This window comes from Molossus molossus, unplaced genomic scaffold (genome assembly GCF_014108415.1).
Source record: "Molossus molossus isolate mMolMol1 unplaced genomic scaffold, mMolMol1.p scaffold_m16_p_2, whole genome shotgun sequence".
In the NCBI taxonomy this organism is placed as follows: Eukaryota; Metazoa; Chordata; class Mammalia; order Chiroptera; family Molossidae; genus Molossus; species Molossus molossus.
Window position 1 is genome coordinate 5,857,100 of NW_023425355.1, and position 19,886 is coordinate 5,876,985.

Genomic DNA, 19,886 nt, shown 5'->3' on the forward strand with positions numbered 1-19,886 from the left:
TCAAAAATTTAAAAATAGAACTACCATATTACCCAGAAATTCCATATATGTTTATTAAAAGAAATAAAAAACAATCATTTGAAAAGATAGATGCACCTTTGATTTGTCATGGTACATATTTCATAGCCATATCCACTTCCCTCCCACAAAAATCACTCCCCCTGCCCTGCCCTAACCACCAAAAGTCACTAATCTGTTCTTCATTTCTATAATTCCCTGGAGGTTTTTCCAAGTAGTTTAATGAATTTCTTTTGTATTACTGAGTAGTAACCATGGTACTGATGTACCAGTTTCTTAAACCATTCACACATAGAAGGGTATCTGAATTGTTTTCACTTTTGTACTATAACAAACAAAGCTGTTAGAAACATTCCTGTGTGAGTTTTTGGGTGAACATATTTTCATTTTTCTAGGATTATTGCCCAAGAATGTAAATATATACTATTTGTATACACAATTTATTAAGAAATTGCCAAACTGCTTTCCAGAGTGATTGTACAATTTACATTCCCACTAGCAATGTATGAGGAGCCAGAGAAATTGCATCCTTAGTAGCACTTGGTATTATCACTACAATCCGTACCCCCCACTCCGTCATTTGCCTACCTATACCCAGTCCCCACCCCCTTCCCTCTGGCAAACACCACACTATTGTCTGAGTATATGGGTTATGCATATATGTTCTTTGGCTAATACATTCACATTCTTTCATCCAGTCCCTACCATCCCACCTCTTCTGGCCATCATCATACTGTTGTCTTTGCCTATGATTATGCATACATATATTCTTTGGCTAATCTCTTCATCTTCTTTCATCCAGTACCCTCATACCCCTTGCCCTCTGACAGCTGTCAGTCTGTTCCATGTATCCATGCCCCCATTTCTATTTTGTTCATTAGTTAATTTTGTTCATTAGATTCCACACATAAGTGAGATCATATAGTATTTGTCTCTCTCTAATTGGTTTATTTTTCTTAACATAATAATCACCAGGTCCATCCATGCTGTCGCAAAAGGTAAGAAAGAGTTTCTTCTTTTGTGGCCAAGTAGTATTCTACTGGGAAAATGTACCACAGCTTTTTTATCCACTCATCTACTGATGGGCACTTAGGCTGTTTCCAGATCTTGGCTATTGTAAATGATACTGCTATGAGTCTAGAGGTATATATACCTTTTCAAATTGGTGTTTTGGGATTCTTAAGATATAGTCCCAGCATTTGGATCACTAGGGAAAAAAAGCAGATCCACTGTTAATTCTTTGAGGAGACTCCATACCATTTTCCACAGTGGATGCACCAGTTTGCATTCCCACTGACAGTGCACAAGGCTTCTATTTCTCCACGTACTCACCAGCACTGGCAGGTGTGAGGTGACACCTCCTTGTAGTTCTAATTTGCATCTCTTATGATTAGTAACTTTGAGCATTTTTTCATATGTCTGTTGGCAATCTGTATGTCCTCTTTTTAAAAAAATGTTTCACTAATTTTTTTTTAAAGAGTGAGTTAGGGAGAGGAAGAGAGAGAAACATTGATGTGAGAGAGAAACATTGACCAGCTGCTTTCTGCATGCCCCCTACTGGGGATAGAGCCCACAACCTGGGCATGTGCCCTCACCAGGAATCGAATCGAACCGGTGACGCTTGTTGTATGAGATGACACTCAATCACTGATCCATGCCGGCTGGGCTGTATGTCCTCTTTGGAGAAGTGTCTATTCAGGTCCTTTGACCATTTTTTTTATATTTTTATATAAATTAACCCATTTATTATAGGCTAGCAATGTTTCAAACTGTGGAGCTTCTACTGGTTTTTCAGTTCCTTCAGTGTTCTGATGGCAGACTTGACAGTGACGGCAGAAGTGGTGGTGTAGGTCCAGGTGCCACCAGCGACTGTCTTCATGCAGGAACCACAGTGCCAGATCCCCACCGCTCGTCTCTTCATCTTGGTTTTTCCACAGAAGGAGCAAGTGTACTTGGCATGCTGGCTGATTTCAATTTTCTTCACCATTTTCCTGAGGGAGGCGCCATAACGGGTTCCCTATTTACCGACAATTCCAGCCTTCTTGGTGCGTTTAGCCAGTCGCCACTAACTAGGTTCAAAACCAAGAGGCCTTTGCCCATTTTATAATTGTGTTGTTTGTCTTCCTTTTGTGGAGTTGTATAGGTTCTTTATATATTTTGTAAATTAACCCCTCATCAGATGTATCATTGGCAAACATGTTCTCCCAAACCATGGCTTCCCTTTTCATTTTGTTGATATTTTATTTTGCTATGCAAAAACTCTTTAGTTTGATGTAGTCCCATTTGTTTATTTTTTCCTTTGTTTCCCTTGCTCAAGGAGATATGTTGAAGGGAAAGATATAGATTTTTACACCCATACATATGCAAAGAAAAATGTCTCTAGGGTTTGATAAAGTAGTTGGAAATTGGTAGATACCCAATAAAAAATGTACTGAATAAATTAACAAATAATTAAATTCATAAAATTAATTAGCAAAATGTTAACATTAGTTTTCTGTAGGTGGTAAAATTATGGGCAAACTTTTTGAAACATGCGTTTTCATTGTTTTGGAATTATATCTATTTTCTAATTTTTATAACATACGCATGATTTACGTCTATAATAAGATAAAAGAAAGAAAAAAATAAGTCTAATATTGTCAAATAGGCACAAAGCTGAGCCTAAAAACTGGCTGTCATACCATAAGAGATATGTAAGTTCCATTTCTGAGTCTTCTCAGAGGGGAAACATTTCTTATTTATTAAGAAAATATTTCTTTTGTTGCTATTATAAGTTAAGATTTCACTAAGCAGTGAATCATTTTTTTTCATATTTTATAGGTTAAAAAGCTATTTGCATCTATTTTTTATACTCACAATTCAATAAGTGTTAATTATAATTAATTAATAATCATAATTAGCTGCTGCAATTAATAAGGACCAACTGTGTACTGGGCATTTGATAAAGGCTATTTCAGCTCATTTTCATAACAACTTTAAAAAGCAAGAGATCATTAACTTGATTTCACAAATGATAAAACCAAAATGCAAAAAGTTTAAGTAAACTGTCTATGTTCCACAGCTAGGAAATTGTAGAGCTAAGATTAAAATTTGAGTTAATCTATTTCCAGTTTCCATGTTCTGAACCCCTAAATTAAAGGTACTTATATGTAGTGAATATTTACATAAGGGATCAGCTGTCATTTCTTAACTGCAAGCTAAAGAGTAGAAACGTTTTTTGTTTTAATCATTTCAAACCAAGTTTCTTGTCACATCTGGTTTTGAATGCAAAGTCTCTGGTATATGAAGGCAAGATGACAACTTGGTATCTTAGAAAGGTAAACAACTTATACCAAAATCAGCAGAGGAGTCTTCTGGAAATTTTCTTGCCAAAACTTCACTTTTACAAATGAAGAAACTAAGCTCCAAAGAGACTAAAAATGAAGAAACACAAGCAAAATAAGCTGTCGACCAAAAGAGATCCAGAGTAAGGAGAAGTAGGGAGCCGTCTGACAAACCTCAGAGGGATGGGGGTTGAGAGGGGTGGGAACTTATATGCATATATGCACAACCAATCCACTGGGACATTAGGTTTGGGGATAGCAGGAAGGGGGTGAGAGCAGGAAGGAGGGGGTCAATGGGGAAAAGGGGAGGGACATCTGTAATACTTTCAACAATAAATTTTTTAAAAGAAACCAGTTTGTGGCAAAGCTGGAATTCTGTATGACCTTTGGACAAATAGCTTCCGTGGGCTGATCCTCAGTTTCCCCTTAAGTAAAATAAGGATGCCATTATTAAACTGTCCAAAATTGTTAGAAAAGGTGAAAAAGAAAGTACAAGTGAAAGTGTCTTTCTTCATGCCTTCCTCAAAGCAACTGCTCAATAAAGGTGTAAGAAAATAGTAAAGATCAGTTTTCACTTCCTTAGTTTAGAAGCCCTTGTAGATCAGATTGACATTTTAAATTTATTTTTTCCTCCAATCACAAAGCACCCTAATATCCTTATACAATTTCTACTATGAGGTTTATTACCACTTAAGGTGACACTTCATTTGACAGCAGCAACCTCTGTGAAAAAAAAAAAAATGTGTTAAGAGATTTGAGAGGCTGCAATCTCCAGTTGAGTCATCAGTGAAAAGGAAGGAACTGCTATAAAAGCTAATATGATCTTATGTTGTGTTAATAGACGCCTAATGTCTGCAGCAGAGGAGAGATATCAGAGAGGTTTGCAAGCTGCTTCAGGCAGAGATACACATGGCAGCAAGGGATGGGGCTTGGCTTCCCACAGCCTTAAATTCAATTTCTACAGTTCACTCCAAGTTGATCAGTCTCACAGTTACTGAGTCATGTTCACCAAAGTCACTGGCATTCAGTGCAGAGAGCACAGCCAATTTATTAATGGATCCTATGAGACATACCTAGCTTGACCCCTAACATGAAACATTTACCCAGACTGCTTTGCTCTGAGGATAAGCCTTCTCGGAAGAGCAAACTCCAGCTAGGAAAGACTGCTAGGAAAGTAAAGCATTAAGGAAAAGGAGGTTGGTAACACTTATGTATAATTTTTCCAAAGGCAAAGTATCTGAGTGAAAGGTAGTTCCCAGTTTTAAGGAGTTTTTTGTTTCTGTGGTCTAAGTCTAAAAGTAGATTCAGTACCGTCTCAGTCTGGCCAGACCCTATTCATGATGCATGTTCTTTTATCTTATCTTCTTTTATCTTATTCTTTTATCTTATCTTATCTTCCTTTTGCCCCTTCAAGTCTAAGAGTGGCAATGACTTTCCAATGTTGTCAGAAAATGGATGTTTCACCATTCAGTTTATCTGTTGTTGATTCCTTTAAATCTGCCCTCATCTCTGTAAATACTCCCTTCATTAAATTGCCTTCAAAATATTTAGTTTACCTTCCACTTCCTGCCATATTCTAACTAATATCTATTCATTAATTTCTTGACTTGTAACCTCATTATTAACAATCTCTCAGATGTACATAGTGTCTTAGATACGTACACACTCCTTCTCACTTGATTTATACACAAAAAGCAGAATGGTTCTAGAAAATTTGAATATGATCATATCAATTCCATGGTCAAAACTTTCCAATAACCCCACAACACTTAGATTAAACCTAAAATTATTATCTTAGCCTGCAAGACCCCACATGATCTGGCCCCCAAAACTTCTCTGACTTCATCTCTTACTACTCACTGTGCTCCAGTTGATTATAGTACATAAGTTAAAGATCGCCAGGAATACACTTGCTGTCAAAGAAAGTTAAGTATACAAAACTTGCTTTAGTAAGGGGGCAGGTTCACCAGACGCATGCTTTGGGACATCTTAAAGGGAAGGGGTTAGACAAAGGCACTAATAGGATATTGAGGGTTGCAGTTAGATATAGGGTGATCTTTGTAAGTATTGGTTAGTATTTACAAACTCGGTGAGTTGTTAAAACCATCAGTGGTCTTCATTTTATAACCTGTGATTATGCCGCTACACCATTAGATCAGTTTGAACAGTCTTAACTATGATTTGACTTGAGACGGTATATCTGTTCTGCAAGTCAAAGTGTGGTTTTATAAGATGTGGTTTCTGTATTAATTCTTGAGCTTCACTGGCCTTGGTATTCCTCCAATATCCTAAGCATATATATATATATATATTGCAATTTTATAACTATTCAACAATCAGCAGTCAGTTCTCATCCACATTAACTGTAGATTTTTTTTGGGGGGGAGAGGGAGAGAGAGGAACAGAGAGAGAGAGAAACATCGATGTGAAAGGAACACATCGAGTGGCTGCCACCCGCACAACCGACCAGGGCCGGGGACAAACTGCAACGGAGGTACGCGCCCTTAGCGGGAACCGAACCCGGGTCTCTCCGGACCGCAGGCCGACGCTCTAACCGCTGAACCAAACCAGCCAGGGCCTGTTTGTAGATTTTTGAAAGTGGTAACAGGTACACAGGTGACCAATGTATAGAGCTTGTTTGGTGAATCTTCATCCTCATTACGTTTTCTGGACAACCAGGTGCGGTTGCACCCGGATACAGTATGGCACATTCCTTATTCCTTTGGCCCAGACAGCTTTGTTGAGCCTGGTGTCAATGCGTACATCTGGAGTTCCCATCTCCTTCATGGCAAATTTCCGGATCTCCTTGAGTGCTCGAGGGGCACGCTTCTTGAAACCCACTCCATGGATGCGCTTGTGGATGTTGATGGTGTGCTCTCTGGTCACTACCTCCTTGATGGCAGAATGGCCCTTCTTCTTCTCCCCACCCTTCTTTGCAGGATCCATTATGCCGGCCGGAGTTGGAAAGCCTAAACATATTTCTGCCTCAGTGCCTTTGCACCTCTTTACCCCTTTGTCTGGAGTACTCTTGCCCTCAATCTGCCCATCTGTCTTCTTATAACCTATCAATTCTCTGCTCAAATGTTACTTTTTTGGAAAGGTCTTCCCTGACTATCTTATCTAAAAGAGTAATCCCTACCTATCCTTATCTATTTCTTTACTCTCCTTTGTTTTTATTCACAGCACTCAATACTACCTGTGTCTCCAAACTTCATGAAGAAAAGGATTTAGTCTGTCTTAGACACTTCTGTGTTCCAAAAGTCAATAACAATGCTCCAGACATTATGAATATATGTATGTGTGCCCTGGGAATTAAATAATGTAAGTTTTATTTTTTCAATTTTATAGATAAAGAAAGTGAGACCATGAAAGGTAAAATAATTGGCCCACAATCAATGGTGCATTAGTGGCCAATCTGATACTGAGTCTCAGACCAGAACAATGGGTTATGGTCCAGTTTTACAGAGGACCAGACACATAATAGCAGACAGAACACTGTCCAGAGTTAGAAAGGAAACCTCAACCATCTGTCTCCCAAGTGACACACTGCTTCCAGAGTCATAAGTAGTTCATAGAAAGTTGATAATTTACTTGGCAACATGAATTGGAATATGTGAGAGCCAAAGAAATGGTGTCACAGACAGACACAAGTTCAGATAAGTAACTACTTATTATACTTTGTGCTTTTCTTCCAGAAACAGAGATCACTTGGAAGTGGGTATGTGTGAGTATGGCCTGTTGGCACATGTGCACATGTGTAGAAGAGAAGATATGCCAGTGTGGATATGGTCACCCATGGAACACTCAGGTAGAGAATGGACATTTTGGCAGTTATATTCCTTTTGGAGGTATCGGGCCCTCTTTGAGAATTTGATGATTTCATCTTTAGCCTCAGCATACAGGTGAAGGAAGATCGACTTGAGTGAATTCAAAAAATGGATGTCCAAGAGAGATAGCATAGTCCAGTAGGAAGAAAAAAGCCAAACAAACCTGAGTTTTCACATGGTTCTGACATTAGTAGCTGTGTTATGTGGTACAAGTTGTTCAGGACTTTCTGAGCTTCAAGTTTCTTCACGTGTAAAAAAGTGAGAGAGAGAAATGGGATGGAAGAAGAGGGAAGGGGTTAAAAAAGAAGAAAAAATGGAAAGACCTACTCACTTATGGCTATGAGACTTTAAAAGTGTTGGAAAGCCAAGTGATCTCCTTGATCTCTGTTTCACCCTTCCTCCACAGTACCTTCCTTATTTTTTACTTCCTTGTATGGCATGTTTTTGCAGCATTTCCATGGTGGGCCTTATTCAAGCCTATCTACCCCACAGCAAACTCTTGTGAAGAAAGCCTTCTTTCCTTCCATTCTACCCCATTTTTGTTCCATCAATTAAAATATACCTTTCCTATTCACTGTTAAAATTCATTTCAAAAATTCCTTTGTGCTGAGGTGACTCAGCATAGAGCCTAACACAAATTAGGTCAATAAATATTTGTTGAGTGAATGGTGGACAGAGGCATAATCTGAAAGACCCTTAATAACATGAGACTACTTACCTCCAGAGAGGGCAAGAGACATGATAAATGTCACACAGGTGGTTTTTACAGAGCAGGAAATTAAGATCCAGCACTTTTCACTCTCAAGCCAGTGCTATTTTTACTACATCACACTATTGATAAAAAGTAAAAGATCCATGCTTGCCTTAAGTGTCTGCCCACATTCCAATCTTACCTCCAATCTTCTTGAGCCTGAATTTTAGTGAGGCTTTACTCAAAGTGGTAAATAAATGTCCTAGGAGTAGTTGTCCCTCAGGAAAAATGATGACTTTAGGGAAATATGTCCTCATTCTCTCTACCCCATCTTTCTGTAAAACAGGAATAAAGATTGTCTCTAACTTGCTTATCTAATGCAGGTCCTATTCCCCTCTCATCTTTTCCTCATATACAATGGGGAGCTTTAAGTAGATAATCTTTTAAGCTTCTTTTGACTCTAACATCCTAGAATTTTATGAATCATATCACCATGATATTCAATGAACTTAAAGGAATAATCTTGGCACCACAATTGGTCATCTTTGAGAAACTATAGAAAATGGAAGAGGTGCCAAATGACTGAAGCTTGGCAACTTTTATTTCTGTTTTCCAAAGGGAGAAAAATGATAATTTCAGAAGCTAAAGTCCAGTGAGTTTGATATTAATTGCCTGCAAAATGCCAGAACTGATTATTAAACAGATGGTTTACCAGCACTTAGAAAATCAGTAATCACTAGAGATAAATGTTTTCACTAGGAATAAGTCATGCCAGAAAATCAAATTTTCCTTGTTGGTGGTTTCTACCATATTTATTCTATGTTAAATAAGAGGAATGATGAATACTTTAGAGACTCTCTAGTTCAGAAAAACATATGACAAAGTTTTTTTGTGGCAGGCTAGTGGGAAATCTCAAAGGTCAAGTGGACTGGACAGAAATCCATTTTGATGAATTCTTATTCCTGTGGTGAACTCCAAAGGGTGTTGATTCATGACTTACTGAATGGCACACAGTTTAGTTTCAAGCTTAATCTATCCATAATTTTTATCAATTATTTTGATAAATACACTAAAGATTCACTGATCAAATTTGCATCTGACACAAAGCTGGGAGGGAGAGTTAATCTCAGAGATGACAAATTGGGATCAAAAGCTACCTTGACTGAAACAATTGACTGTGGCAAGATAAAATTTAATCAAAATAAAGGCAAAATCTTGTACTTCAATTTAAAATAATCAGCTGCACAAGTACAAATGGTCAAAGTATAGCTATGGTCAAGATGCTCATGTGAAAAAGGCCTTGGGATTTTAGTTGCCTGCAAAGCTTGCCATGAGCCAAGGGAGACACACTTGCTAAAAAAATACTAATATTCTCTTAAGCAATATTAATGGGAAAGAGTGAACAGTTCCTCTGCACTATGTACCTCTTAGTCCATACCTTAAATCTGAGTTTAATTCAGCAATACAGATAAATGAGAATTTATTAAGAGAAGAATAAATAGGAGTGGTGAGGAAGTTATAGTAGGCAGTTAGTTAGATATTAACTTAAAGGAAGGGAGCAAATGGAATCAGCTGGATTAACTAAGAAAGGACAGTTTCACAGTCACTTTGAGCATCCCAGTAGGCAGGAAAGATGCTTTACAGTTACCCCAGGGAGTCCAGTCCACTAATGTGGGGAGGGAGAAATGGTGCAGAGGAAGTCTTTTCAGTAAGCTCATATACAGTAGATGCCAAGGTGGTGATCAGAAAGGGGAGGAGACAAACTTGAGAAACTTTGGGGAAAACATTATATAGGATAAGAACACAAGCCTGGGAAAAGCCAGGAAAGAGTTTGGGTAGTTTAATGGAAAGCCTGCTCTCTCCCAAGCCCAAGGAAATGTAGAGGGACACAAACAAAAGCCAGTCTCTGAGTGGCAGCCATGCAAGCTGGAGCGTAGTGCTGATCACCATTGAGCCTTGGTGGCAGACGTGCAGTTGGGGAATGACGAACAAGAAAGTTAAGTTAACTTCCCAAGGTCAGCATTGGGTACCGGGGTTGATGGTACTGCATCTCTGTGTCCTGACACTCCTGGGCCTGGTGGGCCCAAGTGAAGGCCTGTTGTTCCACAAGCTGGCAGAGACTGAGTGGTTTGGCTTTGGAGCAGAGAGCATTTACCCTTCACTGAGTGCCTGACTGCATTATCCCCAAGTAGGGCACCCACTATCCCTGTCCTCCTGACCCTGGTTGCTCTGCCCTACCAAGATCGAAACCTGTAGAAGGAGCTACAGATTACAGTGAGCCTGGCCTCATCCTAAAGTCTTTCTTCAGAATGCTCTGGAAAAAGACCAGGCAAACTTAGGGAGAGTCAGAGTAGCTGACAAGTGGAGGTGGACATCAGGGAGCCTCAGTCTTTTTACAGATCTGCCCCCAGCTTGAAGCTGGAGGAAGCCAACTCTTTTACACAGAATGGCCCCTCCCATGAACACCCAGGTCCAGTAGATGCATACACAAACAGTAGAGCACATGGTAGCTCCAGACAGGTAATCCAAGGCCAGTTACACACAATATCTGACATTCACCTGCACCTGAACACACTTCAAGTGTACCCAGAACCAGTGCAACCAATGGTGGGCTTCAGACCACACCAGACTTTAACCTTGTGAACCACACAAGTGGCACACCTGAAGAGGTATTCTGGCAGGCACAAAGCCTGCCGGGAACAACTTCACCCTCAGGGGTCAATCCCTACACGGAGTCTCATACACAGTAATCAAGGTTTACCCTTATATTCACCCTGCCTGAAGGGTAATTCCACCCATGAAAGGGCCGGCCTCTTCTATTGTAATTGGGTCTTGATTGTTGTCCCATTCATGCTTTGGAGGATCTCCCCTCAGGCTGGCTGGCTGTGAGGTTTAACCCCGACCATATGACCACATCCTGCAAGTTGTTGCACAGGTGCTGGGCCCAAGGCTCTGTCTTCTTCCCCTGCATCTTCTCCCCTCTTTGCCCCTCTTCACTTTGTGTCTCCTTTGTGTCACGTCCCTGTTGAGAGTTTCTCATCATGAAAGGATGTTAAATTTTGTCAAATGGTTTTTTAGAATCTATTGAGATGATCATGTTTTTATTTGTATTTTGTTCTATTAATGTACTGCATTACTCATACTGATTAAGTGAATTACCCGTGTATCTCAAAAATGAATACTACTTGACCACAGTCTATAAACATTTTACAGTGATGTTCAATTTGCTAGAATTTCTTGATAATTATTGTATTTATATTCATCAGGAATGTTAGCTAGTAGTTTTCTTTTTATTGTGTCCCCATCTGACTTTGTTTTTGTTTTGTTTTTTTTGTTTGTTTTTTTAATCCTCACCAGAGGACATTTTTCCATTTTTCACTCAGATAGAGCGGGAAGGAGAGAGAGGAAGAGAGAGAAACATCGATGTGAAAGGGACATATCGAGTGGCCGCCACCCACACGACCCAACCAGGGCCGGGGACAAACTGCAACCGAGGTACGTGCCCTTAGCGGGAACCGAACCCGGGTCTCTGTGGACCTCAGGCTGACGCTCTAACCACTGAGCCAAACCGGCCAGGGCCCTATCTGACTTTGGTATCAGAATAATGCTGACCTTGTAAAATAAGGTCTTTCTTTTTTGGAATAATTTGATAAGAATTAGGGTTACTTTTTAAATGTTTGTATAAATCACTCATAAAACAAGTTGGTACTGGGAATTTTTGCCATCCCTCGGGTTGCTTTGTAGCTTATGCCTGGTGGCCCTGGGTAGAACATAGGCAGTCGCTGATCTTGCCCCAGAGCCAGCACACCCAGTGGACAGCTTCAGACCATGTCAAAGCACCACCACCCAACCACCTCCACAAGCGACACACTCAAGGAGTGGAGTCAGTGGGTACCAGAGCCCTGCTGAAGTAAGTCTTGCTCTGTGTGGTGGGCCCCTGCACAACTGATCCTCCAAGGTAGTCAGATGCCGTGACCTGTACGGCTAGTTGAACCAGACTTGAGGAGGGGCGCTGGGAGACTAAGAAAGACACAGAGACATTATAGAGAGAAAAGCTGGGGCCAGGTGAGACACTGCTCTCTGATGGAGAAACACTGACTCCAAACTAGCTCAGCAAGTTTATTATATAGCCAATTGAAGGGGGGGGAGGGAGTTCAAAAGCTTCATTGTTCTCAAACACCAAAAGTGTCCATTGGCCTCTGAGCTGAAGGTCCAGACTGTCGATACATTCTTGCCTGCAACTCAGGAAGCTCCTGTGTGGGCCTTGCCAGCACACAGGATCAACAAGTGGCCTTGGGACTAAAGGTTCCTGGGCGAGACCATGTAAACACCACAGGGCCTCATCCCTGGAACCGGAAGCTCCTGGGAGAGTCCGTGCAAACACTACAGGAACAAGAAACCTTGGCTCAGCCACCCTCCACAGTCATAGGTCAGTAATCAGTGGGTACAGCCAGTTCTTGCATCTGATCAGCCTGAGTAAATCCCTCCCACTGAAGTGCCAACAGCAATTGAAACTCAATTACAACAGAAGAGTGTACAGCCCACACTAGGGGTGCACCTCGAAGGCTCAGCTGGGGTGATCAGGGAGGCTGTATTACTGGACCCTAGGACACCTACTACAATAGGCCACCCTATGAAGCCTAGGAGACATAGAAAATTTACCTAATACATAGAAACAAACACAGGGAGGTAGCTAAAAGGAGAAGACAAAGCAACATGTCTCAAATGAAAGGACAGAAAAAGAACAAGAAAGGACAGGAAAAGAGCTAAACAAAACAAAGATAAGCAATCTAACAAATGCAGAGTTCAAAACACTGGTTTTCACGATGCTCAATGAACTGAGTGAGAACCTCAAGAGCATAAAAACGGACCAGTCAGAAATGAAAGGTGCACAGTAAGAAAGGAAGGAGGCACTAACTGAAATAAAGAACAATTTACAGAGAATCAATAGTACAGTAGGTGAACCCAAGAAGCAAACCATCGATTTGAAATATAAGGAAGCAAAACACAACCAGTTAGAACAGCAGAAAGAAAAAAGAGTCCAAAAATTGGGGATAGTGTAAGGAGCCTCTGGGACAACTTCATGTGTACCAACATTTGCATCATGAGGGTGCTGGAAGGAGAAGAGCAAGAGTAGGAAATTGAAAACTTATTTGAAAAAGTAATGACAGAAAACTTCTCTAACTTGGTGAAGGAAACAGACATACAAGTCCAGGAAGCACAGAGAGTCCCAAACAAGGTGACCCTAAGATGTTCATACCAAGACATATCATCATCAAAATGCAAAAGGTTCAAGACAAAGAGATCATCTTAAAGCAGCAAGAGAAAAGCAGTTAGTTACCTACAAGGGAGTTCCCATAAGACTGTCAGCTGATTTCTCAAAAGAAACTTTGCAGGCCAGAAGGCAGTGGCAAGAAATATTCAAAGTGATGAAAAGCAGCAACCTACAACCAAGATTACTTTATCCTGCAAATTATCATTTAGAATTGATGGGCAAATAAAGATCTTCCCAGACAAGTAAAAGTTAAAGGAGTTCATCACCACCAAACCAGTATTACAGGAAATGTTGAAGGGTCTTCTTGAAGATAAAAAATATGAACAATAAAATGGTAATAAATACATATCTATCAACAGTTGAATCTACAAACAAAATGAACAAGCAGAACAGAAACTAACTTATAGATACAGAGAACTTTTTGTTGGTTTACAGATGGGAGGGGGTTGGGAGGATGGGTGAAAAAGGTAAAGGGATCAAGAAGTATACATTGATTGTTAGGTTGATGAACCTCAAAGGGAAGGGGGAGGGGGCAGGAAGAGAAAAACCAAAGAACTTATATGCATATATGCATAACCAATGGACATAGACATTAGTGTGGAGAAGGCAGGAATGGGGTGGGAGAAGAGAGTAAGGGTTAAGGGGGGAAAGGGGGACATCTGTAATTAACAATGAAGATAATTTTTTTTAAATAAATTAATTAAAAAATAATGTATGATTTTCTTTAAAATAGTCTGTGTGCACTTAAGAAAATAATGTGCATTCTACTATTCAATAGCATGTTTTCTATATGTTTGTTAGGTTTATTTGCTCTACATTGTTGCTCAAATCCACTGTTTCCTTACTGATTATGTGTTTGCATAATCGATTCATTTTTGAGAGTGGAGTATTAAAATTCCCAAATATTATTGCATTGCTATTTATTTCTCCTTTTACATTTATTATTATTTGCTTTATATGTTTGGTACTCTGATGTTGGGTGCATAAATATTTACAATTGTTGTACCTTCTTGGTTAATTTACTTCTTCATTATTATATAATGACTTTTTTTGTTCTGTGACTATCTTTGATTTAAAGTCCATTTTGTCCAATATATGTATAGTCATCACAACTTTTTTGGTTACCATTAGTTCAAAATGTCTTTTTATATCACTTCACTCTTAGATTTTGTGTGTTTTTAAAGTTCAAGTGAGTCTCTTGTAGGCAGTGTTCCTATTCAGCCATTCTGTCTTTTGACTAGATAATTTAATCAATGCACTTTTAAGTAATTATTGATAGGTAAGGACTTACTATTTTCATTTTGTTAATTATATTTCATTTAGTTTTAAAAATTCTTTGTTCTTTAATTTTCATTGTAATTGAATCACTTTTAGTGGTGATATACTTTGAGCTTTTAATCATATTTGGTGTATGTACTATAGATTTTTTCATTTTTGATTGCCATAAGGCTTACATAAAATATCTCATTGTTATAACAAACTATTTTAACCTGAGAACAACTTAACTTCAATAGCTGACAGACAGTTTATACTTTTATTTCCACCCCCTCACAGTTTAGGTATTTGATATTAAAAATATATTTTAATATCTTATATTCAATAACTAATTATTGTAGTTACAGTTATTGTTCATGTGTTTGCTTTTTAACCTTTCAACTAGAATTGTAAGTGATTTATGCACCATCGTTATAATTTTAGAGATTCTAACTTTGACTATATTTATTTTTACCTGTGACTTTTACACATATATATGTTTTTACAATATTAATGAACATCCTTTCATTTCAGTTTGAAGAATGCCCTTTAATATTCCTTGTAAGGCAATTCCAGTGGTGATATATTCTGCTGAGTCCTTTTTTTTTATAATCCCCACCCTGAGGACATGTTTCACTAATTTTATTTTATTTTATTTTTAGAGAGAGTGGAAACAAGGGAGGGAGAGAGAGAAAAACATCAATGTGAGAGACACATCGCAATCCATGTATCCCTCCTGCATGACCCTAACCAGGGCCAGGCATCGAACCTGCAAACCAGGTACATGCCCTTGACCGAGATAGAACTCGTGACCCTTCAGTCCACGAGCCAATGCTCCAACCACCGAGCTAAACTGACCAGGGCTTTTGTTGTTTTTTGAAAAGTCTTTGTCTCACCTTCATTTCTGAAGTACAGATTTGCCATGTGTAGTAATATTCCTGTTTGACAGCTTTTTCTTTCAATATTTTGAATATTGTCCCACTCTCTCTTGGCCTGCAAAGTTTCTGCTAAGAAATCCACTCGTAGCCTTATAGGGTTCCTTTGTATGTGAAAAGTCACTTTTCTCTTGCTGCTTTAAAATTTTCTCTTTGTCTTTGACTTTTGACAATTTAATTATAATGAGCTTTGGTGCAACTCTTTTCTAGTCCAACCTATTTGTGGTCCTTTGTGCCTCGTGAATATGGATGTTCATTTGTCTCTTCACGTTTGGAAAGTTTTCAGACATTATTGCTTTAAGTTGACTTTCTGTTCCTTTATTTTTCTCCTCTCCTTTGTGAGTCCCATGATGTATATTTCATTTGTCTTCATGGTATCCCACCAGACCCATAGGCTTTCTTTACTCTTTTATTTTTTATTCTTTTTATGTGTTGCTCTTCTAACTACATAATATCAAATGATTTATCTTTACATTTACTGATTCTATTATTTGCTTTGTTGTGTCTTCTCCTAAAGGCCTCTAAAAAAGAAAGCCCTCTATTGAATTATTCAGCATATGCATTGTACTTTTCAGCTCTATGATTTCTGATTTTCTGTGGATACTATTTCTGTGTTGATTTTCTCATTTTGTTTATGCATTGTTTTTTAAATGCTTTGATTGATTTTTTTTAGAGAGAGGAAAGGAGAGAGAGAGAGAGAAACACCGATGTGAGAAAGATACATCAATTGGCTGCTTCCTGCATGCCCCTCATTGGGGATCAAGCCTGCAACCCAGACATGTACCCTGACCAGGAATCGAAGTAGGACCTCTCAGTCCATGGGACGACACTCAATCCACTGAGCCACACCAACTGGGCTGCATTGTTGTTTAGATTCACTATGGAAGCTTTATTGATTTCCATTGGTGGTATCATTTTTACGTGATTCTTTGTGATCCTTGTATCTTTGATTTTGTATTTGCACATTTAAGTAAGTAGTTTTCTAGAATTTACAGCTTTACTTTGTCAGGGGAAGAACTGCACCAGTCAGCTCTGCTTGGTAGTGTCAACTGGTAGTATCCACAGGCAGATGTGGCTTGCTATTAGTGGCCCTACTATGGTGATGCCACTGCCTGTTTTCTATGGGGAATGCCACTGGCTTGGCTTTGTAGTCAAGTGTGGCCATTAGCTGGGCTGTGTTTCAGGCTGTGTTTAATAATCAGACGAGACTATAGGCTAGGCTCTGTGGATGAGCAAAACTATAAGTAAGGTTGAAGGATGCACAGGGTCACTATTAAGGTTACATGGTTATACAAGGCAAGAGACTATACTCAACAGTTGAGCAGTGCTGTTGGCTGGCCTCCCAGTCTGAGAGGCTGAAAGATGGGCTCCTTGACTGCTCATGTTCTCTGGTCAGGCCGAACTGGAGGCTATGTTCAGCAACTGAATGGAGCTGTTTGCTTTCCTTCCCAGGAAAGCTAATAAAATAGGCTCTACTGCCAGTATTCCAGTTAGCCAATTCAGGCAGAACTGCTTACAAAGCTCACTGGCCAGTTAGGGATAACCTTTGGCTCTGCAGATACAGAACTTCTGGCTGGGATCTTGTTAGACTGTTGCTGTAAGTAGGAATATGATATATCAAAATTTAAGAGCTGGTTGCTATAAACCCTACCCCTTTTGTATATATATTTGATTCCTGGTGTTTACCTTCCATAGATTCCCCAGTGATCCCTATGAGACCAGAGATGAGTGGGCCTTCTTGGCAGTACCTCCAAACTCGGGTAGCTAGATGTTCACCTGGGGCTTTCTTTCCCACTGGAAAAAAACTATAGACACAGAGGTCCCTCTAAGTGTAGTGGTGTTCCAGCCTAGAGGAGGGGTGAATAGTCAAAGTGAATCTGTTCCTTTTACTCTTCTAATGCAATCCTTCTACATCTCTTTGGTACATTGTGTTGTTTCTGTCTCACCTCTAGGTTCTGGAATTCTACAATGGTGTCTTGTCAATGGATCATTTCTAGTTGGTCTTCTTGTGAGGAAGACTGAAGTTGGAAAACCTATGTTGCCATCTTAATGACGTCACCTTCCATGAATGCAGGATTGGCAATGGTAATTCACTTCATCCTGATAATAGTGTTTTGTATTTTCTCTATTTTTATCTTTGTTACTGTTGTTAGGTTTATCAATTTTATTTTATTATTATTGATATTTTGAAGAAACATTCTGCTTCATTTGTTCATTATTTTCCTATTTTGAGTTTTATTGATTTCTTCTCTTAACTGTATGCTTTCCTTTCTTCTGCTTGCTTTGGGTTTATTTTCTCTTTTGTTTATAGTTTCTTTATGTAGAAACTTAATTTATTAACTTAACACCATTTCAATAGTCTAATGAATTTTAATTCTATAATTTTTTCTCCTAGCACTGCTATAGATGCATTCCAAAATTTTTGAAATGTTTTGTTTACATTTTCAATCAGTTCTATTAATTTAAAAAAGTTTCCTTTGAGATATCTTTGATTCATGCTTATTTAGACATGTGTCATTTAAAATCTGAGTGTTTAGATATTTTTTTCTGGGTATAACTTTCTAGTTTGGTTCCAGTGTCATCAGAAAACACACATTATATGTATGATTTGATTTATTTAACTTTCTTTTTTTTTTTAATTTAAAAAAAATTTTTTTTTTATTTTATGAATTTTTATTTATTTTTTGTTACAGATATTTTACCTTTTTACCCCATTGGGACCCCCAACCCCACCCCCCTCCACCCTGTCCCCGGCTCAGTTGTCCATGTCCATTGGTCATGCATACATGCATATAAGTTCTGTGGTTTATCTCTTCCCACCCCCCCACCCCCCATCCCCTCTTCTGAGGGATGTCAGTCTCTGCCCTACTTCCATGTGTCTGGGTCTACTGTATTCCTCAGACTGTTATGTTCATTATATTCCGTATATAAGTGAGATCATGTGGTATTTGTCTTTTTCTTCTTGGCTTCTTTCACTTAGGATAATACTTTCCAGGTCCCTCCATGTCGTCTCAAAGGATAAGAGATCTTTCTTTCTTACCGCTGCATAGTACTCCATTGTGTATATGTACCACCGCTTTTTTATCCATTCGTCTACTGGTGGACACTTGGGCTGTTTCCAGATCTTAGCTATTGTAAATAGTGCTGCTATGAACATGGGGGTACATACATTCTTCCTGATTGGTGTTTCAGGCTTCTTAGGGTATATTCCCAGCAGTGGGATCACTGGGTCAAATGGAAGTTCAATTTTTAATTTTTTGAGGTAGCACCATATTGTTTTCCATAGCGGCTGCACCAGTCTGCATTCCCACCAGCAGTGTATTAGAGTCCCCTTTTCTCCACACCCTCGCCAACACTTGTTGTTTGATGATTTGTTGATGGCGGCCATTCTGACAGGTGTGAGGTGATACCTCATTGTTGTTTTAATTTGCATCTCTCTGATGATTAGTGATGTTGAGCATTTCTTCATATGTCTCTTGGCCATTTGTATGTCCTGTTTGGAGAGGTGTCTATTCAGCTCCTCTGCCCATTTTTTAATTGGGTTCTTTGTCTTCCTTTTGTGGAGTTGTATGACCACTCTATATATATTGGAAATTAACCCCTTATCTGATACATCATTGGCAATGATGTTCTCCCATACAGTGGGTTGCCTTTCCATTTTGATGATTGTTTCTTTTGCTGTGCAGAAGCTTTTTAGTTTGATGTAGTCCCATGTGTTCATTTTCTCCTTTATTTCTGTTGCCTTAGGTGATGTATCAGTGAAAATTCTGCTCCATATGATGTCCGAAATTTTGTTGCCTACATTTTCTTCTAGAATTTTTATGGATTCACGGGTCACATTTAACTCTTTTATGCATTTTGAGTTTATTTTTGTGTATGGTGTAAGTTGATGGTCTAGTTTCATTTTTTTGCATGTAGCTGTCCAATTTTCCCAACACCATTTATTAAAGAGGCTGTCTTTACTCCACTGTATGCTCTTGCCACCTTTGTCAAATATGAATTGAGCGTATTGCCTTGGGTCCATTTCTGGGTTTTCAGTTCTGTTCCACTGGTCTATATGCCTGTTCTTGTGCCAGTACCAGGCTGTTTTGGTTACAGTCGCTTTGTAGTATAACCTGATATCTGGTATTGTGATCCCACCTACTTTGTTCTTTTTTTCAAGATTGCTGTGGCTATTCGAGGTCTTTTTTGGTTCCATATGAACTTTTGAAGTATTTGTTCTAGTTCTATGAAATATGTCGTTGGTATTTTGATGGGGATTGCATTGAATCTATAGATTGCTTTGGGTAGTATGGACATTTTAATTATGTTAATTCTTCCAATCCATGAACAGGGTATGTGCTTCCACATTTTGTATCTTCCTCTATTTCTTTTTTCAATGACCTGTAGTTTTCTGCAAATAGGTCCTTTACTTCTTTGGTTAAGTTTATTCCTAGGTATCGTAATTTTTTTGGAGCGATGGTAAATGGGATTGTTTTTTCAGTTTCTCTTTCTGTGAGTTCATCATTGATGTACAAGAATGCCGTCGATTTCTTGACGTTAATTTTGTATCCTGCTACTTTG

The 19,886-nt window shown here is 38.9% G+C and overlaps 2 pseudogenes; both read right to left on the reverse strand.

The window, feature by feature from the left end:
- Positions 1–1,798: 1,798 nt before the first annotated feature.
- On the reverse strand, positions 1,799–4,914 carry LOC118636059 (annotated as a pseudogene).
- Positions 4,915–5,678: 764 nt separating this feature from the next.
- LOC118636110 lies at positions 5,679–6,287 on the reverse strand (annotated as a pseudogene).
- Between the last annotated feature and the right edge of the window lie 13,599 nt (positions 6,288–19,886).